General features: G+C 35.2%; 1 pseudogene; it reads left to right on the plus strand.

Moving 5' to 3' along the window:
• Positions 1-263: 263 nt before the first annotated feature.
• LOC149244652 (DNA (cytosine-5)-methyltransferase DRM2-like) lies at positions 264-19,531 on the plus strand (annotated as a pseudogene).
• The last annotated feature ends 6,335 nt before the right edge of the window (positions 19,532-25,866 follow it).

The raw sequence follows: 25,866 nt of genomic DNA on the forward strand, positions 1-25,866 counted from the left end.
GCCCTTGAGCCTCATTTTAACATAGTTCAGAGGCATGTAGCTGTCACATCTCTTCTCAGAGATAAGCTACCATTGCCCGAGCTGGTTTATTTCCATTCTGTTTGTAAGCATATTTCAATATTTTGATATTAATGAAATGAAGTGCTATTTCTGCTGCATCTCTATCTTTATAGTTAGATCTGTACTTTGTTGCGTTCCTATTTAAGTTTGAATCAAGACAAGTTCTGTGGTGCAGACAACATTTGGATCCAAGCAACGGATACATGTCATTATTGCTTGGTGTGAAATTCGAGACAAAGAAGAACTTTTTAGAAGATGGTTGTGTTTACAATCAAAAGTTGCAAAATGATGAAATACACTTGTTGGCACTATATTTGTTGAGTTTTGAGCATTCTATTGAGCGTTTTGGCATGAAAGCTAATGTAATTCTTATTTATTTTTTATTTTCCCCATTTTGAGATTTGTAAGAGGGAGAATATGTACTTGTAGATTTTGTATGATCTTTGTATGTTGAAGCAAGGCAACAAGATCTGAATTATTGTAGATAATTCATTTTTTAAGCTTGTTCACGCAAACTGAGATGGTGCAATGCCGAAAAGGCTATTTTGGCACTTCGTTAAAAAGTAGTCATGTTTTCAAGATGATTTTGATGATGATAAATATGCTTAAGTTTGAGAAACATATTCAAAGAGGACCTTTGTCACTTATTGTGAGAGTTCAACCCCTTTGACTTGGAAAAAGGGAGAAAAATTTATGCCACTTTATGTGAGAGACTAGCCCCCTTTGATTTACAAGAGGGAGAATGTGTTCAACTGCAAGCTCATATTGATGCTTGTGAGAACCAACTCCTCTAATTTGTAAGAGGAAGAGTGCCTTATTGAAGAGAAGCTAATGAAGTGGCCATACAATTGAGCGAAGCTCAAAGACGTAGCCCACATTGGGTGAACTCTATTACCAACTCAATGATCTCTTATCTTACGTGACTAATCTCTTGTCTCATGTTTTCTTATGAATGTTATTTCCACAATTATGATAATGAAATGCATTAAGTAATGAATTTGGAGACTATCAACACATTCACAAGTTTAATATTCAAATTGGATTCAAGGTTGGTAATGAAATTAAGTCAACAGATCATTATTAAGAATCGATTCCTATTCAAGGGGATTTCAAACAAAATAAGTTTGGGATCGGTTGCCTCTCGGATCATACCAATAGTTTTCTACCCATAGTAATAATAACACTACAAGGTCTAGACTCATATACAACATGACACTTTCGCAAGTATGGTTGGCTTAACATAACATAAAAAATTTCAAGGGGAGAAACATTACACAATACCTTGTCCTTGAAAGGCTTGGTGCTATAGGGTAGGTGACACTATTGGCTAACATGAAGATCTCACCCTTGGTGGAGCCACCCGATGGTATATGGTTGCAACTGTCATGTTGTTAGTAGGCCCAACCACTTAATGACCTCTATTGAGATGAGGTTCATTTGACTCCCACTATCAACAATGAAACATTAGTGGAGAACCCTTCACCCACATTTGTGAGTGCAAGAGGTGCTCACCTTCTTCTGGATCTTTGTCATCACTTTGTAGGACATTGGTGATGGTAATGGTGGCACTAGGTTTTGCATCAATGTTTTGTTTCCCCTTGTATAGGTTTGATTTAGAGTCAAAACCTGCATCTAGCTTTGAGGCTTTTAGTTTAGCTACCAATGCCAACCTTTCACAATATTTTTTGGTGTTATGAGTGGGGCTCTTATGGAACTCGCACCACTTTCCTGTGTCTTTCTTCGTCTTCCCATTACTATTTTTTGTTTGTGGCTTAGATGGGTTCCCTTGGGGTGGTACACCTTGGATCTATCCCTTGTTCTACGATTTTGGGATGCCCTTTCCCTACTTCTACTGTGAAGGATTCACAAATCCAAAGTATTTCTTCTTTTGTTTAAATTTTTTCTCGATTTTGGTATCATATCAGTAAGATGAAGCAAGCGAGGAGATGTCTAAGAACTCCATTTTTGTTTGGATGTATATATGCAGACAACCATAGTACTTGAGCACCAAATGTCGCTTGGAGTATTAGATACATAGCTTGGTGCACAAAGATATTTATGAAATCTGACATTACTTCATCCCTTTCCTGCTGTAGTGTGGTCCATCTCATGTACTAGTCTTTGTAGCTTCCAAAAGGGTAATATTGTTCCTTAACAAAATCCCTAAGAAAGTCCCCAGTTGGTGTGACTAAAATAATGTGGATTCCTCCATGACTCTTTTCTCACAGTAAGTTTCCCACCAATCTTAACACAGGGAGCGACCTTAAGGATCATAAAGGTAATCTTTTTCTCTACCAGAAAAATTGTGGACTGAAAAATACCCTTCAAGCATATTTAATCATGTTTAGAGTGTTTACATATATTTGGCCTTCAAATATAGGAATATCAAAATTAAATTGTACATTAAAGGAGGAAACACCTCCAAATTTACCACTTGATGAAGATGCATCACCTATTGGAATTTGTCTAATGATCTAGGAAATTTTTTCATCATCTCATTACTTTGTCACTAGAGGGCTTCTACGAGCAACAATTTACTAGGATCTCCTGCTCCTTTGTATTTCTTTTCTTCCACCATGGGAGGTCATTTGGGTCGGCAAGGAGGATCTTGTAAGGGCTCAAGCAATTCAAGTCCCAACTCTTTATACCCTGACCCCATTCGGGACATGCACAAAAAAATAGATAAAGAGCATATCGCTCTGATATCACTGATCTAAATTTAATAAGGGAGCGAAATAATATACATATTCTTAGACAAAACATAGAGATATTATGAAACTTGACTTCTATTAATAAATGGAAAATGTTTAAACTTCATAAATACATAATGAAAACAAACTAGCTCGAATGGTGGTAGCTTATCTCTAAGAAGAGATGTGACAACTACATGCCTTTTCCTAACTATCTTACAATGAGGCTCATAGGCCTTTTTATCATAAAGAAGTAATGAGAAACCTTAAACATCCAAAAACCTAACCCTAAGAGGTGAAGCACTAAAGGCTTATGAGCCTTGATGAGGTAAGTTGGAACATCAACTTCTCGAGGTCATAATTGTGGCATAGAAAGACCTATCTTAGAAGTAAATTTTTTTACTGCAGTCAGAATATATGATAGGTGAGTGCCCATTTCCCTAATATCATGTCATTTAGGGCCTCAAAATGGATCCAGAAGTTCAAGAACTAAAAAATGTAGAAAAACTCACAAACATAGAAATTATGCTGTGAGCCAGTGCAATAGGTGGGTGGCCACCGATATCCACCTGGAGCAATCCTCCCACCTTAGGAAGCAATGGTCTCCATTGTGTTGAGTACCTCCATTAAATGGGAAATTTTTTTCTAAACATGGTTTCTATTAAGCCACTTTTCTTAGCGTAAGAACCAGCCCGCTTAGACAACCCAATATATCTAGATCCTTTGTTAGAAAGTGCTCTTAATTTGTGAGTCCAAAATATGATCAATTGTGGTCTTTTCAATGTAATGTGGTTTGAGATTTGTTAGTGTCATTTGCTCTGCAATTTCTAATGTGACCAACAATGGTGGCAAGTATGGTTGAACGCGATCCAGATTGAACGTTGGGTGGAGGCCAATAAAGGGGGGAATACTTAGCTGAAAATCATTGTGATTAACAAAATTGGTGATGGTATAAGGTCCACAGCAAAGTGGTCGAATCTTATAATAGCCCATGCAAGTCGTTCCTTGTGGAAATGCAACTAAACCTTTTCTCCCACCTGAAACTTGTGTGGCACTTGAAGTTGATCATGTCGTTGTTTGTAATTAATATTTTATTTTTGTAGGATATCATAGATCTGTTGGAAGATGTGATGAATTTATTTAATAGACTTGGTATATTTGTCAGGTTCATGTTGAACATGTGCAAATTTTTCCTATGTAGTTACAAGGGGTAGTGCAACATCAATGGGACACAATGGTTGAAATATCAGGCCCACTTGAAAGGGGATATGACCAATTGAGTTATGGAGAGATTTGTTGTAGTTGTGTTAAACATAGGGTAGACTCTCATCTCATGTGTGTGGATGCTTAGAGTTGTACATGCAGAAAATGTGCATGATCATCCTGTTGACAACCTCTGTCTGGCAATTAGTCTAGGGGTGGAGGGTAGTTGAGTTGCTTTTCTTGGTGTCCAACAATGAACAAAGGCTCAACCAAGATGCACTTAGGAACCTGCTATCCTGATCTGATATTATGGTCTATGGGATCCAAAAATGTACCCACACCCACTCAAAGAATATGTTGGTAGATTCTACTGTGATACTCTTCTTGTAGGTAGTTAGAATGGAAATGTTAGAAAATCTATCAATGATCATAAACACATAGTCATTACCATGCTTTGTAGAAGGAATTCTAGACATATGGTCCATTGAGATGGAATCCTAAGGTGGATTAGGAGTAGGTAGAGGGGTGTAAATGCCTTTCATATTAATGTTTTGTTTAGAAATGGTGCAGGCGATGCAACACTTAATATACTTTCCAACATCCTATCGAAGTTTGGGCCAATAAAAATACTTCTGCGTTACTGATACTGTATTCTCCACACCAAAGTTCCTTGCTACTTGATGATAATGTGCTTCCTGGATCACCTTGGCACACTCACTTGAAGGAACACAAAGATGTCTCAGGTAGCACAATAGTGCATCCTGGAGGTGGAAGTCTGGAACATTATTGCCTTCCATCAACATTTTATATGTGACAATGGATTTCGAGTCATTGTTATATAGTTGTGGTCATCCACATGTCTCACGCACATAAGAGTTGAGAACTATGGGCAACAACACAACTAGGGGTCGACTAGGGTAGTCTGTGACATGATTGGTGTTGTAGTTCTTGTATTTTATGTTCAAATCGAATTATTGTAGGTATGTGGAGCATTTATGATGGTGGTCATTCAATAACTTTCCTTGTGTCTACATAAATTGAAGAGGCTTTTGATCCACATGGATGATCATATCCTTCCTCAAAATATAATGTTTCCATTCCTGGAAGGTCTGCGTGATGGAATACATCTCCTTTTCATAGGTGGGGTATCTTCAGATAATAGTAGAGAGTGTTTCACTGTGATAGGCCACAAAATATCCTTGTTGAATGAGTATTTCACCAATAACATAGGTGGAGGCATCTGTCTTAGTCTCAAATGGTTGGTGTAGGTATGGCAGTGAGAGGACTAGTGCATAGCAAAGGTTATGTTTCAGTTCATCAAATACCTTTTGCTGTGACTCTGTTGTCTCTCGAATTTTTCTAGCAACATAGAACAATCTAAAGGGCATTCAATGAGGATCAAATGATCCTCCCACTTTTGGTTGAAGACTGTCCTCCCTCAACCATAGGGGGTATTCCCTATATCCAATATTATTTATACATATTTTCTATGATAACATATACATGTAGCTAGATTATAGATATAAAATAAACTTGAGATTAATAAATGGTTAAGCTTTATTTGGGAAGAAAATTATAGAAAACAAATGATCGATGAATCAAATGCAGTTTTAGAATGCAATCAAGATAAATAACATGTCATGAACTAGCAAGAAATACAAATGATGACACTAAAGAAAAACATGAAATAGAAAAAAGAACATAAAAAGATCTTACATATATCGTTGATAATAGATTATTTTTATTTTAATGAGAGTAACGAAATAAATCTAATATCATGTACTGATATATTTCCATCTACAACACATTAAGAAAATATTTTGAACAACATGAATTCAAATAGTATATATTCATAAGAAAATTAGAGCCAATAATAATTGTAGCGAAATAATGATGATCATGTCAACTATCAAATCACTGATAAACACTAAGATATAGCTCTATAAAATTAATAAACATATGCAACAATAAGAAACAAATAAACACATATTATTGATATATGGTTGTATTTTTCATGAAATGTGTGATAGAAGCATCAACGTCATGCGTTCTTTAAATCAAGCAACAATAAATCAATCAAATACCACAACTTAGACACTTCAGATAATACATGTCTAAAGAAACAATGGATCAAGTAAAACCATAATGGTTTATCAATTGATAATGTCAAATATATAAATCATTAACGTGCATGAGAATATAACATTTCACAACAAACAAAACATAATCATGTAAGAACAACTATGTAATAGCATTGCATATTATAAAATCACAAAATCATCATGATCTGGTCAATATAACATGTGCATTGAAATCATTCAAACATAAGTCTTCCCTCTAAAAAAATATAACCCCCTCAAATGAATTTAGAGCTCATTATATACAAGAAAGCCAAGTAACTATATGAATAACTATCCTTTAACTATAAAATTACATTTGCATAATTAAAATAAATAAAAAATATTTTTGGAAAACTTTTTTATTTTTCGAATATTGCTTAACAACTTTTGACTTTCCCTTCAATGTGGCACCAACTTTCACAACTTGAGGACTTGGTACATTATTCTTCTTTGGCTTTGTGAAAATTGTGATGGCTTCTTCTTCATCACTTGATTCTCAAATTTCTTCAGTCATGGATTGTAAAGGTGGTGTTAGGTTCCTATAATAATAGGGATCATAATTTTTAATTGGCTATGTTAAGTCTTCTAATATGGTACATACCTTTGCTTTTCTACAAATGTTTTCCCATATTAAAAAATGTAAAGAGGGTATGTCCTAAAAGAACAATCAAAGGACTAAAAGAAAAGGATCAAAGAAGAAGATAAAATATGAACCCCACCAAAAAGAGATAAAAATAGATTCTGAAAGTGATGCAAATTCAAATGCCACTACCTTTTAGTTTACTTTATGCAAATAAAATTGTGTGCAGCTTGTCAAAATGCCACAATTCATGATGGTCAAACAACTTAATCTTTATTCATTCATGCTCTAAATTTCATGCTAATAGATAGAGAATAAAGATCTAGCCAAATTGTTTAATCTTGGCAGATTTATAGTTAGGTAGAGAATAATAATGAGCTCATTAGTTTAATCTAAGCCATTGGACATTATAAGATTAGAATTAGATAGTTTTCTTATCAAAGAAAAATAAGAGGGTCAGTAAGCTCAAATGCACCTGATAAATGAAGAAAAAATGTTAGGGTAAATGATGTGTAGGCAGAAGCAGTTTGCACAAGGTTTGGAAAGCAACAGTTGGTTTATTTCTTATCACTAATATCTTACTAATTTCCGCTTCCTAATTCCAAAAATCCCTTCCCTCATCATTTTCCCTTATTCTAACATATTTCCCTTGTAAAAAACCTTTTCCCCTTTACTAATTTCCCTTTTCATTAAAAAAAAACCCCTTATCCTAAGTTTATATAATTAACATGTATCGGGCCCCATTGAAAACTCCTCCCCAATATTAGTTTAAACACTAGTTCTTAGTGTATTTTATCATCCCACTATCCCATTTACCCCATACCCCTTTCATATTAATAATTTTAAATTAAATTCAATCAACTGACGTTGCATATACATCTAACCCCTCTGCATTAAAAATACTCTGGTCCCACCTATTAGAACCCTTGAACTCCATTCACCGTCTGATCTCCCAGCTCAGATCTGGCGATCAATAATCCATATCATGTTCTCCACTGCCCGATGTTTAACACTTAAAAAGCATGCGATATGGGCAGTTTTCCCCCACCCGCCTTTTCGCTACGTGGCAGCCCCACATCATATCGCATCCCTCGGAAAAAAATATTCACCACTTTTCATCCATGCGATAATCCACCACACTGCTCTTCCTTCAACTTCTCTTACTGTTCGAAACCACCTCTCGTTCCATGGCAACCCCGTCAAAATACCGACCTCCAGCTGTCACCTCCTGCCCGAAAGCCTCCTTCGACTGCTACACTATGTATCCTCGGAATCCCTATCATCCATTGTTGTGCGCTAAACTGCTAATCTACCCCTGCACAATGTAAAAAATTACAGAGTTTCCACAAAAAGAGATTCCACCATTCACTTACATCCCTATGGAAACTGCGTTTTCATTAACTACTGGTTTATTTTTGTAGGTGATCATATAAGACTTCGACAAACAATTTTTATACTAGTTGAAAAATGTTTGTTCCAAATTCTCAGGAAATGTATTGAAATGGTTTTCCTCAACAGAAAATTCCATACAGCAGCAAAGCACAAGAAATCATTTACACAGAGGCAGTAAATGTTAAAACAGAGATAAATCAACTTTGGTCGAAACACAATGTAACTATGGGCTTATATAAACCATCATGAATAATGTTCCCTTGTGAATGTGGGATAAATCCCATAAAATAAAAAAAGTAGATATATATAAATCCCTCCTTTTACCCCTTAAACCCTATTAATATAAAGTTTTGGACTTTATATTAATTTCTCCCCGGAAGCCTATACTACCTACCTCTTCCCCTGCAAAGTCAACCAATGGCCCACCCAGCACTAAGAATTAAACACTTAACACTCAAAAATCACGCGAGATTAGAGGTTTTCCCAGCCCACCTTTTTGCTACATGGCAGCCCCATGTTATATCGCGCCCTCTAAAAAAATACCACCTACCACTCAAAAGAGGTGCGATAAACCATTAACTTTACGGGAATATAGGGTGGATTAATTTCAAGTGAAATACAGAGATATGAGGATGCGATAACATTTGAGGTGAAACCATACTTGAGGTAAAATTATATAGGTTGTGGAATGAGATTCAAAGGTAAAATGGTTTTAGGGACACATGAAATAAATTTCACGGATGCCATGAATTTATCAGAGAAAATAAAAGGGAAAATTTCACATGAAATTAATGTACAGGAGAGCAAAGGTATCATTCATGTAAATGCATTTCACGATAAAATATTGAGGTGAAATTAATTTACAGGCATGGTGAAATCAATTTACAGGCATGGCGAAATCAATTTACAGGTGTACAAGTGAGAATACTCTTCCAAACATACAAATCAACACATGGTTTTGCAAAACCATCCAGGTATTCTACAAGGGTAAAAGAAATTTACATACAGATAAAATGAATTTATAGAGGAAGGAGTAATAAGAACAAAACTACACACGGTTTTGTGAATTCATGGAAAGAGAAAACAAACCATGGATTGGAAACAACACATGGTTTTGTAGAAATTTAATTATAAATTTCATTTAAAATATTTTGGAAATATTATTCAAATATATATATTATTATATATTTTCCAAAATATTGTGTGACACTAATGGATAATAAAACAACAGGGTAGTCACAGGATCAACAATCAGTGAGGGAAGTCTCAGATTATCAAGTCAGAGGATGAACAAGTAGTTGAGTGAACTACTAATAAAAAGAGAGATACATATGCATTTGCTAGTTCATCTGCCAACACAACCACAAATTTGGGTCCACATCCTACCTGCTCCCACTTCCACAGCAACAACATTTTCACAACACATTCCACTGGGACTATTAATGTACAATAGTTAGAGATTTTTTAGTTCATCTATAGTATAAAAATGCCATGTCTGTTAGAGACAACATTTATTGTAAATAGTTTGTAAATTTTGTATAAATACTTCTGCTTTTGAAGTGTTAGAGGGGGGACTGCTGAACATTTCTATAGTTACATTGATCTGAAAACCTGAGGTTTTATTGTAAAGATTTCAAGTCAGCAGATTGGATTGAATAATAAAGGCATTGCATTACAGGATTCATGTGTTGGGCCACTTCAGTGAAGTATCTTTCATTTGTCAAATTGTCATTTTTTTAAGTATTTCACAAACATACATGTTTTTTCCAATTTGAATGAAATAACTAGAATTTTATTACAGATTTTGTTTAAGTACACTCTGTCTTGAACAATTATTCATTTTAATGCTTTCTTCTGATATCCAGAGTAGGGAATTCTTCATTGCTCCCTAGTTTCGATTGACCTCTTTCATTTCCCTCATTATCTGGTTTGAGGAATCCTTAACTACTTCTTAACCTCGATTGAAAACCACTTCACCATTCAGCCTAAAAGATCTGAATTTACTTGGCTACCTTTCCCTGTGAACACTATCTTTAGAACTTGATTCAGTCTTGTTTTCTTGACATTTGGACTCCATGGCACAATGGTAAAAAGACACTTATCTATCCATCTAAATCAATGATTCCACCACCAAATCAAATCAAAAACCATCCAAGCTTAAATAACTAACCTAAAATCAATTAACTCAACAAAGTTAAAACATCAAGAAAGAGCCCTCTCTTTTCTTGACATTTGGACTCCATGGCACAATGGTAAAAAGACACTTATCTATCCATCTAAATCAATGATTCCACCACCAAATCAAATCAAAAACCATCCAAGCTTAAATAACTAACCTAAAATCAATTAACTCAACAAAGTTAAAACATCAAGAAAGAGCCCTCTCTGAGAATTAGGAAGGCTAGATCTTGATCTCAAAAGTAGGTTTGTGGTTAACTCTATTATTTATTTCATGACAACCCTAGGGAAATTTTAGAGTGATAACATAATGGTGACCATACTGGGGAAGAGAACATTTTCTTCAGAAATATTACACAAAGACCAGAACTGATCTATGATGGTGGACAGTGATCAAACACACAAAGGTTAAAATCATCCACCTGACGACTCCAACTCCAAATTAATTTCATAATCAAAACTCCACTAGAGAAATAAACCTGAAAGAAAAATATGGGAAGATCAAGCTTCTAACTTAGTTTGTTATCCAAGACATCATGTTCTTTCTCATCAAGAAGGTTTTTCAATGTATATTGCATTTTAGAGAATATATTATATTAATTTTTGATTATTTTCCTTTGAAGATTATAAATATATATTCTCCTTATCCATTTGAGCAACTTTCTTCTAAATCTTATGATGTTCATTTTCTGATTGAGAAGCCTCGAACAATCAAGACTGATCTTACAATTCCTGTACCTTGTAAAATTCCTGATAGATATAAGCTCCTCATGTTACCTCCTATACTCCATGAATTTCCTGATAACTATTACACATATCTCCCCAATTTTGATGGAGCTAATGGTATCATTGCCCAAAAACATATTCAAGGTTTTGAGAATTATCTGGACTTATTTGAGATTAATGAAGATGATGTTATTATCAGGCTTTTTGCTCTTTCTTTGCAAAGTAAAGTAAAGAGTTGGTTCAAGAACTTGCCTATTGCAAGCATCTCAAATTTCCAACAGTTTGTCAAATTTTTCCTTGATAGATGGATAATCAAAGTCAATCTTTTTCAGATCATAGAAGAATATAATTAGTTGAAAAGACAACCAAATGAAACAATACAACAATTTTCTGATAGATTTAATCAAGTTTATTATTCAATGCCAACAAATATAAGACCTCCTCTTGATTCATCTCTCTTGCATTATCCAAAAGCATTTGATCCAGAAATAGAATTTCAGCTAAGAGAAAGAAACCCAACAACTCTTGAAAATATGCAAAACATTGTAGTAGATGTAGAAGTTCATATGCTAATTAAAAAGAAAAAGTTGAAAGCAGAAGCAGAGAAGAACAACATTGCAGAGGTAAAACTCGACATTTTGGTAAGAAAAATAGAGGAAATGATACAAAAGATCACCATGCAAGATAATTTTTTTGTGCAAAATTACCATGACCTATTTATTTCATAAAAAGAAGAGGTTGATATCCATGAACAAATTCCTGCTAATTCCAACTAACATAGATTAGAAAATGGATTTACAGATCAATATGTGGAAGATGAATCTACTGATCTAATGTGTATGTTTGATGACATTACTTCTTTTAATGATTTTCCTAAGTATGATTAGTATGATGATAATTATGTTCATGATTAGTATGATGATAATTATGTTCTCCGATTTCAAGCTAACTTAACAGAGCAACCAGAAGCTAGTTTGGGAAATAAGGAAATTCAGTTTCAGCAGCTTGAAAACAATGATCAACTTATTCATATCAGCTATGAAAGTTAGGAAGAAAGTGTAGAAAATTTGGAAATAAGTGAAGGTTCTTTGCCTGTTTCTTTTGCTTCATTTTAGTTCACCAGAGAAAAATTTAAAGCAATAAAAAATTAGCAGTCTTTTGGTATTGTTATTGATATCAAAGAAGACAATGAAACTCTTGATTAAGATTCTTCAGTTTCACAACTATAGTTATCAAATTTCATTGAAACACCTGATCTAATGACACAGGAAAGTTATATACCACTATGTTTTGAGTAATTTCAGTTTTTAAAGGAATTGTGGTATAAAATCTCTAAAGAAAAGGATGAGCATCTTGTAGAAATATATGAAGTTCCATTCAAACCTATATGCAATAAGTTGCAAAAATCCTTCCAACTTTTTTATGATCCAATAGCTGATATATTAGATGATGGATGCAATCAAATTTTTTCTCCATTAACTAACTATGACATTCAGGATCAAGATGATAAAGGTTTCATCAGTCAAACTTTTCAATTAGTAGAAATATCATCACAAAGCTTATCTGAAAATTTGCACGGTGATAAAGATGAAAATGAAATTTTAGTTTTAGGGCATGGAGGCCATCCAAAACAATTGTACAGTTGCTTAAATCAGTTGAACATTAGTATATATACCTTGGAAGATCCTTTTGTACAGTTTCTACAGTCAACAAAGGAAATCAAGTATTTCCTTATATTTTTATTTGTTGAGAAATTTCTATTGGGTTTTAGAATCTCAGTTTTGATCACAAACAAGCACATGCAACAAAATACATCAATTTTTATCATGCTTGAATGGTTGCATTGGCTGTTTCATTTTACCTAATCAGCAATTGGACAATTGATTAGAGTAAGCAGGTAGGATTTTAGTTTGATTAATTCAGTTTTTTAGCAGCGAGTTTATTTCACATTAGATTTCAGTGCAACAGGTGTCAGATTTCAGTTTGCAGAAAAGGTTAAGATTTTAGTTCAAGATTTTTAGTCACAAAGATTATATAACAAAGCATGTGCAAGCTTGGGATCGGCCCAATCGATTAGGCCACTAGTCGACAATGTTCTTGACATCTCACAAGGAGATGCCATCCCCAAGTGGAGCCATTGTTAGGTTCCTATAATAATACAGATCATAATTTTGAATTGGCTATGTTAAGTCTTCTAATATTGTACATACCTTTGCTTTTTCTGCAAATATTTTCCCATATTAAAAAATCTAAAGAGGGCATGTCCTAAAAGAACAATCAAAGGAACAAAAGAAAAGGATCAAAGAAGAAGAAAAAATATGAACCCCACCAAAAAGAGATAAAAATAGATTCTGAAAGTGATGCAAATTCAAATGCCACTACCTTTTAGTTTACTTTATGCAAATAAAATTGTGTGCAGCTTGTCAAAATGCCACAATTCATGATGGTCAAACAACCTAATCTTGATTCATTCATTCTCTAAATTTCATGCTGATAGATAGAGAGTAAAGATCTAGCCAAACTATTTAATCTTGGCAAATCAGTAGTTACATTGAGAATAATAATGAGCTCATTAGTTTAATTTGAGCCATTGGACATTATAAGATTAGAATTAGATAGTTTGCTTATCAAAGGAAAATAAGAGGGTCAACAAGCTCAAATGCACCTGATAAGTGAAGAAAAATGTTAGGGTAAATGATGAGTAGGCAGAAGCAGTTTGCACAAGGTATGGAAAGTAGCATTTGATTTGTTTCTTATCACTAATATCTTACTAATTTCCGCTTCCTAATTCCAAAAATCCATTCCCTCATCATTTCCCTTATTCTAACATATTTCCCTTGTAAAAAACATTTTCCCCTTTACTAATTCCCCTTTTCATTTAAAAAAAAACCCTTATCCTAAGTTTATATAATTAACATGTATCAGGCCCCATTGAAAAATCCTCCTCGATATTAGTTTAAACACTAGTTCTAGTGTATTTTATCATCCCAATATCCCTAACATCCCACTATCCCATTTACCCCATACCCCTTTCATATTAATAGTTTTAAATTAAATTCAATCACTCGACGTCGCATATACATCTAACCCCTCTAGATTAAACATCCTCTGGTCCCACCTATCAGAATCCCAAAAATCCATTCACCGTCCAATCTCCCTACTCAGATCCGACGAACCCAAACTCCATTCACCGTCCAATCTCCCCGCTCAGATCCGACGATCAACAATCCATATCACGTTCTCCACTGCCCGATGTTTAACACTTAAAAAGCATGCGATATGGGTGGTTTTCCCCTGCCCGCCTTTTTGCTACTTGGCATCCCCTCATCATATTGCGTCCCTCGGAAAAAAACAGTTTACCACTTTTGATCCATGCAATAATCCACCATACCGCTCTTCCTTCAACTTCTCTTCCCATCCGAAACCACCTCCCATTCCACAGAAGCCCCCTCAGAAGACCAAACTCCAACTGTCACCTCCTGCTCGAATGCCTCCTCCGACTACTACACTGTGTATCCCCAGAAGCCCTCTCATCCATTATTGGCAGTAAACTACTAATCACCCCTGTATAACGTAAAAAATTATAGAGTTTCCACAAAAAGATATTCCTTCATTCCCTTACCTCTGTTTGAAATACATAAACCTAGAATACCATTGCCAACACAGAATCAAAACCTCCAGAGTTCTGTCTCAATCCACACATTTCCCAGTTCCCTAAAGTCCATTTTTAAATCCATGTGGAAACTGCGTTTTCATTAACTACTGGTTTATTTTTGCAGGTGATCATATAAGCCTTGGACAAACAATTAGTCCATTTTTAAATCCTGGTTTATTTTTGCAGGTGATCATATAAGCCTTGGACAAACAATTAGTCCATTTTTAAATCCATGTGGAAACTGCGTTTTCATTAACTACTGGTTTATTTTTGCAGGTGATCATATAAGCCTTGGACAAACAATTAGTCCATTTTTAAATCCATGTGGAAACTGCGTTTTCATTAACTACTGGTTTATTTTTGCAGGTGATCATATAAGCCTTGGACAAACAATTTTTAAAACAATTTTTATACTAGTTAAAAACATGTTTGTTCCAGATTCTTAGGAAATCTATTTGAATGGTTTTTCCCAACAGAAGATTCCATACAACAGCAGAGCAGAAGAAATTATATACACAGAGGTAACTATTGACTTATATAAACCATCATGAAGAATGTTTCCTTGTGAATGTGGGATAAATCCCATAGAGTAAAAAAATAAAATAAAATAAAATATATATAAAATCCCTCCTTTACCATAATATATATATATATATATATATATATATATATATATATATATATATATATATATATATAGAATCCCTCCTTTTACCCCTTACTTCGCAAAACCCTATTACTTCGCAAAACCCTATTAATATAAAGTTTTGGACTTTATATTAATTTCTCCCCCAAGCCTACACTAACTCTCCCCCCTGCAAAGTCAACCAATGCCCACCCCACACTAAGAATTAAATCCCCTTCATTTTTATTTGCCTCAAGATTCGTAAAAATAAATGAACGGTTAAAATTCCATATAGCGCGCTCAACTCATCCAACACTTAACACTCAAAAAGCAGGCTAGATTAGTGGTTTTCCCAGTACCACCTACCACTCAAAAGCGGTGCGATAAACCATTAATTGTTTTGCTTTTGAATCTTATAAATGTTATGAGAATATAGGGTGGATTAATTTCAAGTGAAATATAGAGATATGCGGTGCGATAAACCATTAACTGTTGTGGTTTTGAATCTTATAAATGTTACGGGAATATAGGGTGGATTAATTTCAAGTGAAATATAGAGATATAAAAATGCGGTAATATTTCAAAGCTACCGGTGAAACCACACTTGAGGTAACATTATATAGCTACAGGGAATATGAGATTAAGGTTGTGGAATGAGATTCAAAGGTAAAATGGTTTTACAGCGACACGTGAAATTTTGAAACCATACTTGAGGTAACATTAGATAGCTACAGGGAATGAGATTCAAAGGTAAAATGGTTTTAAAGCGACACATGAAATAAATTTCACGGATGCCATGAATTTATCAGAGAAAATAAAAGGGAAAATTTCATGTGAAATTAATGTACATGAGAGCAAATATAGCATTAATGTAAATGCATTTCACCATAAAAGATTAAGGTGAAATCAATTTACAGGCATGGTGAAATCAATTTATAGGTGTAAAATCATGTTGCAGGTAAAAGTAAAAGAGTGAAGTGAGAATACTCTTCCAACCATACAAAACTACACATGGTTTTGTGAATTCATGGAAAGAGAAAACAAAACCACGGATTGGAAACAACACATGGTTTTGTAGAAATTTAATTATAAATTTCATTTAAAATATTTTGGAAATATTATTCAAATATATATATTATTATATATTTTCCAAAATATTTTGTGACACTAATGGATAATAAAACAACAGGGCAGTCAGCTATCAGTGAGGGAAGTCTTAGATTATCAAGTCAGACAAGAAGTTGAGTGAATTACTAATAAAAAGAGAGATACATCCTCCGCAACAACATCATTTGCACAACACATTCCACTAGAACTATTAATCTACAACAGTTAGAGCTTTTTTAGTTCATCTATAGTCTAAAAATGTCCTGTCTGTTAGAGACAACATTTATTGTAAACAGTTTGTAAATTTTGTAGAAATACTTCTGCTTTTGAAGTGTTTGAGTGGGGATTGCTGAACATTTCTATAGTTACATTGATCTGAAAACCTGAGGGTTTATTGTAAACATTTCAAGTTAGTACACTGGACTGAGTAATAAAGGCATTGCATTACAGAATTCATGTGTTGGGCCACTTCAGTGAAGTATCTTTCATTTGTCAAATTGTCATTTTCTTAAGTATTTCACAAACATACATGTTTTTTCCAATTTGAATGAAATAACTGGAATTTTATTACAGAATTTGTTTAAGTACACTCTGTCTTGAAAAATTATTCATTTTAATGTTTTCTTCTGATATCCAGAGTACGGAATTCTTCATTTCTCCCTAGTTTCAATTGACCTCTTTCATTTCCCTCATTATTCGGTTTGAGGAATCCTTAACTGCTCCTTAACCCCGATTGAAAACCACTTCACCATCCAACCTAAAAGATCTAAATTTACTCAGCTACCTTGCCCTGTGAACACTATCTTTAGAACTTGATTCAGTCTTGTTTTCTTGACATTTGGACTCCATGGCCCAATGGTAAAAAGACACTTATCTATCCATCTAAATCAGTGATTCCACCACCAAATCAAATCAAAAACCAACCAAGCTTAAATAACTAGCTTAAAATCAATTAACTCAACAAAGTTAAAACATGAAGAGAGAGCCCTCTCTGAGCATTAGGAAGGCTAGATCTTGATCTCAAAAGTAGGTTTGTGGTTACCTCTATTATTTGTTTCATGATAACCCTAGGGAAATTTTAGAGTGATAATAGGTGGAACCACTCCAGTGCCTTGCGTAGCAAGAGCAAGAACAACCTATTGATTAAACCATCTTTTAAGTTTCAAGAACTTATCCCATTCATCTAGAGATAATCATTGTATCTTCTTAAACTTCAAATACATTACACTAATTTCAGATAGGAGATGGTAAGGTGCAAAAGATAATTGTTGGATCATACTATCCATGAGGTTATTTTCTAGCTGCTACAACATTCCCCAAAAGTTTTACCTTATACACTTAAAATTTTGGGCCCCCCTGTGCTTTTCCAAGTTTTTAGTTATTTCTATCCATTATTTAGACCACTTTAAAACTAGCCTAATCACCACCAAATTTTATTATCATTCATACGTTCATTAGGCACATTGTTAATGCCTGTGTGCCTTGCTTTATCTTCTTTTCCATTTTGTAGATGCATTAGGGTTTACGACATTTTCATTTGATCAATTTTTCAAAGGATCTTTCAGCCTCAATCTCATGATTTAGATGCTTTATTGTTAAGAACATGTGTGGAATATACTTATTCATGTCTTTGTATGCCCATATTCAAGGCTAGGTTGCAATCAGACTAGAAAACTTACCACCACTAGAATTTGTTCTTAAAGGGAAATTGGTATTATTGGATCTCTAATTCTTCTTGCATTCTTGAATTTGAGGCTAACTCATCTAGCACATCCTGGAGGAGCACCATGAGTAGGATTTTGGATATGTGATATGATTTTGACTTAGTTGAAAAAGGTATTATGATACATGGAACAAAGAATGAACCAAACATACTAGATTATGTACTAGCTTATCAAGTTGCTAATTATTTTCCGGGTTCAAGCAACTTGGATTCAAGTAAGAGGGATTTGTTTCTTGATCTAGAGGGATCAAATTATGATGATACATATAATGTTGGGAAAACCTGAGTAAACAATCAAGAACATATTTCTTCAATTCAATTTTCTAAGGAGGATAAACTAGGTGATGTTCAAGCATATTATATCAAGGCTCAGTTGTTAAAAATGGTTACTTTGAAAGTGAAGTATCTTCAACCATTGACATAAATAGAATCGATACTCCTATAGTTGAAAGAGATTTAGAGTATTGGGGATAGGGGACCAGAGGCACAAGATGAGGACTCATGTTTAAGAGAATCTTAGAAAAGAAAACAATCAAATATTTCCTTAAAAGCTTGTTCATCTTCAATGCAGAAGAAATTGCCTAGAATGTAAGAGAAGAAAATATTGAAGAATAAAATATAAGAGACACAATACAATATGAACAAGTTGGATTGAATGATGAACATTTAATGCCTCCATATCCATCCTTGGAGGAATTCATTGGGTTTGGAATTCCTGGACACCCACTGGAACAACGTCTAAAGGGGGTCAAGGCATCTATGCATGGATCTCCACTCTTCTACCACAAACATGTGGCCATGGCACCAAAAGATGTTTGGGAGACAATAGTTCGTCATTTTTGTGGAATACAACCAAAGTTTGTTGACTTGAAAGATTTTCAGCCTGTATGACGCTAAGAGGATACATTCACAACCTTCCTATAGATGGGTGGCCTCGAGCATTGCCTCTGCCTCCTATTGCAATTCATGAAGTATTGCCATACACAAAACAAATTTGGCCTCTCTGGGATGGTAGAGAAAAAGTGAATTGCATATGCCTAGGACGAGTTAGTGATGTCCTATTCCAAGGTCTTGGGTCTATATTGACAAACTCAGAAGGAAATCCAACATTACATGAGTGAGCTCATATGCTTGAAAATTGTAAGGAGTGGAAATTGGTTTGGATGGGCCCAGATTGGGTGGGACCAAAACCTAGTGAGATAAAAATCATACTAGGATTTGGTAAAGGTCACACTTGTGGAGCATCTTTTTGTATTGTTTGCATAGAATTCTTGACTAATGCATACCAGATAGCTATAGTTGCATACCATTTATATTTTTTGAAACCATTTTATCCAAATGGATTGAATATCATTTCTCTATTTTATGGTATTAGTGGTGTCGAGGTTGCTTTACATAATTTTTAAATACATTTAAAATGTGTTGTGTCTGTGGAGATATGTTCAAGGAAAAAACTTATCCTTAGTAGTTAGTGGATGAAAATAAATCAAATTGGTAGATTAATTTTAAAACAAGATGTACAACATTTGAATAGAGGCATACTACAGGAACCAGTAGATACAATAGGAGGTTTTGATCTTGTCATTGGTGGTAGCCCATGTAACAACCTACCTTGCAACAATAGATAAGCATGAATGGGGTGGATGTGAAACAATCTTATATATTATATGACTTTCCTTGGACTTTAAAGGAGTCAAGGAAATTAACACAAATAACACCTAATTATAGAGATGGCAAGCAAAGTGTGACTTAGTCGCATGCTAGCAAAGACAATTGTGATTCATTGCAAATAGTACTAGTTACCTATACCAAATTGCAAATAAGCGAGGTTGAATGTGACTCAATTGCAATATGGAGAAGTGAAATATGATCAATTACATATAGGGAAACCAATAGGAAACTTAGTTGCATCGTGCGCCTCATTGTAGTGTGTAAATTTGATAGAATTGCAAATTCTTAAGAAATTTAATCTAAAATCAAGAGATATAATTCTACTCTACTGATCTGCGGAATGAAATTCACAATTTAGAACAACATGAATAGACATGCAATAAGAAAAACCACAAACACATAGTGATTTCTAGGGGAACCAACTAGAAAAAACCCCTCAAGCTTGTTAGCATTATTCAATGAATTGAGAAACTATTACAATTGTTAGCTCTAGCTCTAAGCTCAATCTGCAAAAGAATAACTATTCTCTTACTCAATGAACAAGCTCTAGCAAACACATAGCTAAATATTTTCTCACCAAGGCCCCTATTTAATTGCACAAATCTCGATGAAATTAGCCTCTAATCTTTAGGAATTTCCTCCAAATTGATTGCGCAATTCCCAAGGATTGATCACTGATTGCATGCAACACATGTACACTCAACACTAGTTTATAACTGATGTTACACTACCTTGGAATCTTCCCCACAACTAAGAAATTAAAATTCCTTGCATGCATGAGCTATTTTTGGTTAATTGATCAATTAACTGGATGATCTCTGAGTTAGATTGATGTCCCACTACACAACTCACCTCCAACTAGTACTATTAATTGTTAGAACTAGTTTAACTGAGTACATATGGAAATAAATGAACTAGATTGCTATAAATTAGCAATCACACATGCATAACTAAACTCCAAACCCTCTAACTCGAATTTAATGAGCTAACTAAGTGACAAGATCCATGTCACCTTAGTTAACTTCCTCTAAGTTGTCTACTAATGTGGAAATTTTGAATTTTTCTCGATTTGACCAAGGCTAAGCCAAATTGAGCCTTTCTTGCTACACTTCTCAACACTCCCTCTTAGAAAGAAAGGGATGTCAATATGTCAGCATCTTGTTCCTCAATCAGAATGTATTATATCAACATTATCCTCCTCTACACACAGTACCATAAATTATAATACCAGATATCCATATTCTTGGATTGATCATGAAAAATTGGATTCTTAGAGAGCTTAATGCAACTATAATTATCACAATAGATCACAGTTGGATCCATCTCTTGACCAAACGGTCCCACAAGTATCTTTATCATCTAGACCGCCTCACATGTTGCTTGACTTGCAGTCATCTATTCAACTTCTGTTGAGCTGAGTGCCACAATCCTATGCATCCTATTGTACTAGGAAATCGTTGCGGACCCAACACTTAAAAATTACACCTCATGTACACTTTTGGTTGGATGGACTCCTTGCCCAATCTACATCTATGAATCCATGCAAATTCAATCCCTCTTTCCTTCTATACCATAATCCATACTGGGTATTGCCTCTGAGGTACTGTAAAACATGCTTTGCTACCTTCCAATACAATTTCGTTGGCCTAGCCATAGCTTGGCTTAGCTGGTTGATTACATAGCACATATCTGGTCATGTGTTCATGAGATACATGAGTGAACCCACTAGTTTCCATTAAATGGTAACATCAACCTCTTCACCTGAAGTGACATTCTCCTTCCTCCAGGTTGTTGCTAGATGTGTCTCCATGGGCTTAAAACTCTCCATGTGAAATCTCTACAGTATCTCAGTGGCATACTTGCCTTGAGACACAAACAATTCCCCATCACCTTACCATACTTCCATCCCGAGGAAGTAGTGCACGAGACCCATGTATTTCATCTCAAATTACCTTGCAAGAGCTGATCAACTACTCATCACTTGTCAATATTAAATCATCAACACATAAAACAATGATAAGAAATTTACCTTCTACCAAAATGTGATAGAGGTTCGCATCTACTTCACTTTAGGTGAAGCCCAATCCACTGAGATAACTATCAATCTGAGTGTACCAAAATCGAGGTGCTTGTTTGAGACCATATAATGCTCGCTTGAGTTTTCACACATGAGAGTCTCGATCAAATGTCTCGAAACCTTCTGGTTTCTCTATGTACACTTCCTCCTCAATAATACCATTTGATAAATGTTTTTTTTACATCCATCTGGTGGATCTTCCACCCCATCTGTGCAACTAGTACAAGAATTTATCTAATGGATGAATACCTTGTTGCAGGAGCAAAGGTTTCCTCATTTTCAATTCCCTCAACTTGATAGAATCCTTTGGCCACAAAATTGGCCTTATACTTCTCTATTCTTCTATTTTATACATGCTTAACTTTGAAGATCCATTTCAAACCCACAACTGATTTTTTTGTCAGTCTTGGGACCACTTCCCAAACAATGTTCTTTACAATGGATTCATATTCTTCCACCGTTGCATCAACCCAACCGGGTTTCTCAATTTCTTCCTCAAAATAGGATGGCTCAGTCTCTACAAGCTCAACCATTAGATCCATGTAGTCAATGTACCTCTCAAGTGACCTCCTTTGCTTGCACAAATTTAAAGGAGCTCGTACATTTTCCTTGGCATATTGCACTAGTCTTTCAACTTCCCTGGTTCTTTTTCTACATTCTATGGATGGTTCTTCTTGAGTGGACATCTCCACTCTGCCTCCTCTCTACTCCTCCATTTGTCGTTGCTCCACAACTTCCTGAGGCTCCTCCTTTGGAGGTAAAAGCTCCTCTTCTAGTAGGATTTGAAACTCCCTCTCAAGAGAGCATCTCATTGCTTTCTCCTCATCAAAATTTACATCCCTTCACACAAATGTCATTCTAAGGGAACGTTAGTACATGTATAACCCATAAAAACTCCCAACTCTTTTGTAAGCTCAAGTTTTCTACTTGAATCTTTGGAGACATGGTAGTAAACAAAGGCTCATTTTTTTTGAAATGAGACATGTCTGGATTTCTCCCTAAGAAGGCCTCCTCCGGTGTAATCATACCAAGAATTCGATGAGGACTCTGGTTCTGCAAGTAGACTGTTGTGTTACATGCCTCTACCCACAAATGTAGTGGCAGGCCTTGGTCATGTAGCATAGCTCTCGCAACTCCCACAATGTTTTGATTCTTTCTCTCAACTACCCTATTCTGTTGTGGGTTGTGGGGAGTTGTCAGTTCTCTTTGAATTCCTTCTTTGGCAAAAAATTCCTTGAAGTCATTCGAAACATAATCACCTCCATTGTTGCTCTTGAGAGACTTCACCTTCTTTCTGGTCTCTTTCTCAACTAGTTCCTTGAATTCTACAATTTTTGAGAATGTCTCATCTTTTTTCGGCATGAAGAAGATCCAACACTTTCTTGATAAATCATCAATAAAAATAACATAGAATTTATGTCTAACAGTGGAGGCTATTGAGAAGGGTCCACAAACATCAGAGAAGACTCTCTCCAAGGCTGCATTTTCATTCCTATCTCAATCATGGAATGTGGATTTTACATACTTCCCCAAGGTACAACCCTTGCAGACATCCTGCTTCTCAAGTGATCCTTTAGGGATACTAGTGGTTATTTACTGCATAATTTTAAGGGCGCCATGGTGCAAATGACCAAGTATTTTGTGCCAGATTTCACCAACATCTTGAATCTGCACTTTCTCTACCTTACTGCTTAATGCATCGAAATCTTCCACATCAATTTTGTACAAGTTCTTCACACGAACCTCGATTTGCTTCACCTACCAAGTAGCTATGTGTCTCATAAAGGCTTTCCCTTTACTGAAAATAACATCATAGCCACGATCTTCCAAAACTGATACAGAGATGAGGTTCTTCTTCAGGCCTAGTACAAACATGACATATTTTAAGTGAAGAGGGGATTCTAACTCCCTCTTAGAGGTTATTATTCCAATCCCGATAGCACTGTACCTTCTATCATCCCCAAGATTAATATGCATATGGAGATATTTCTCCTCTAGGTCACTAAAAAACTCTCTACACCCTTTCATGTGTAATGAGGCACCTAAGTCCAAGTACCACACACTCCCCATCACAGTGTTGGCCATGCATGTGATCAGGGTGAAGTCAATGCTTCACCTATTGCTCCTCATGATTTCTTCTTGCTAGACTTTTTGTGTGGACACTTTGTAGCATAATGCTCGAATTAACAACAATTGAAGAATTTTATTTTGGAAAAGTCATTCTTCTTGCCCCCTTGGTTGGAATCTGGTTTGATTTGATATTTCTTCCCTTTTCCCTTCTTTCCCTTCCCAACCAGTGAAAAATTCTCTTCATGCTCTCCCTTAGATGAACCTCCATCTCTGATATTTCACCTGTTTTATTCTTGTAGCAAATCAAACCATAAGTGTTCCCAATTCTGTAATTTTTCCCTTCCATTCATAGAGTCCTAGTAGTTGTGCCAGGATTTTGGAAGGCCTAGAAGAGCTAGGCTCACCAGGTCATCTTCTGCAAAATTTACACCAACCCCTCCAAGCTCATCCCAAACTTGTGTAAATCTGGTGAGATACTGCAAAATAATATGTTTTTTTGCATCTTAATGTTTCAAAGTTTGTCTTTTAGGGCCAATTTTCTATGGTCACTTCTATTTTTGAATAGCTCAGTTAGTGCTTTCCACATGGAAAATGGTGTCCCTTTTCCATGGAGATTTGAGACAATTTTGTCTCTCACTCCTTCCAGGATTTTTCTTCTTGCCTTGGCTACATCTTTCTTCCATTGGGCTAGGTTCTGGGCATCAAATGATCCTGATTTTGCAATGTCTGTCTTGACATAATCCAATAATCCATTGTGATCAAGCACTGCCCCCATGCAATCCTTCCAGGCAATGAAATTCGAGCTTCCCTCCAAGGCATACTCTAATCTCAGCCCATTGAAGGCCATTCTCCCAACTTTGAGAAAATCCTGCTACACTGAAGCTACAAATTCGAACCTACCGAGGAACAACTTTGAAATTATTGTTCTAATGTGAATCATGCTTTTATACCATGTAGAAATTTGATAGAATTGCAACTACTCAAGAAATTTAATCTAAACTCAAGAGACACAATTCTACTCTACTGATCTGTGGATTGAAATTCACGATTTATAACAACGTGCATAAACATGCAATAAGAAAAACCACAAAACATAGTGATTTATAGGGGAACCCAACTCAAAAAACCCCCTCAATCATGTTTGCAATAATCAAGGAATTGAGAAACTATTACAATTTCTAGCTCCAACTATGAGCTCAACATGCAAAATAATAATTGTTTTCTTTCTTAATGAACAAGCTCTGGCCAACACTTAGCAGCCAAATATTTTCTCACCAAGGCCCCTATTTCCTTATGCAATTCATGAGGAAATTAGCCCCTATTATTTAGGAATTTCCTCCTAATTTATTGTGCAATTCCCAAGGATTGATCACTGATCGCATGCAACACCTGTACACTCAACACTAGTTTACAGATGACGTTACACTGCCTTGGAAACTCCACCATAGTTGAACAATTTGAATTCCTTGCATGCATGAGCTATTTTTGGTTGATTAATCAGTTAAGTGGATGATCATTGAGTTAAACTATTGTCCCACTGCACAATTGACCTCCAACGAGTTCTATTAACTGTTAGAACTAGTTTAACTAAGTACATATGGAAATAACTAAATTAGATCGCTATAAATTAGAAATCACACATGCATAATTGAACTCCAAGCCCTTTAACTCAAATTTATTGAGCTAACTAAGTGAAAAGAGACATGTCACCTCAGTTAACTACCTCCAAGTTGTCTGTTGATGTGGAAATTTTGAATTTTTCTCAATTTGACCAAGGATAAGCTAAATTGAGCCTTGTTGACACCTAATCATCAGGATTGGGTGAATATAATGTAAATAAATAAATAAGTAATATGAACAGTCATTGGGAGATGAAGTGAATAGTCTCTCTCTCATGTATATAATGAAGATCTACCTGAAGGAATAAAACACATGAATCAATTTTTCTTGAGGAGTTACTACCTGGTCTGACATGGTATCAGAGCCAGC

Source organism: Pinus tabuliformis, chromosome 8 (assembly GCF_031772625.1).
Source record: "Pinus tabuliformis cultivar Carrire ecotype Pingquan chromosome 8, CPIR1, whole genome shotgun sequence".
NCBI lineage: Eukaryota > Viridiplantae > Streptophyta > Pinopsida > Pinales > Pinaceae > Pinus > Pinus tabuliformis.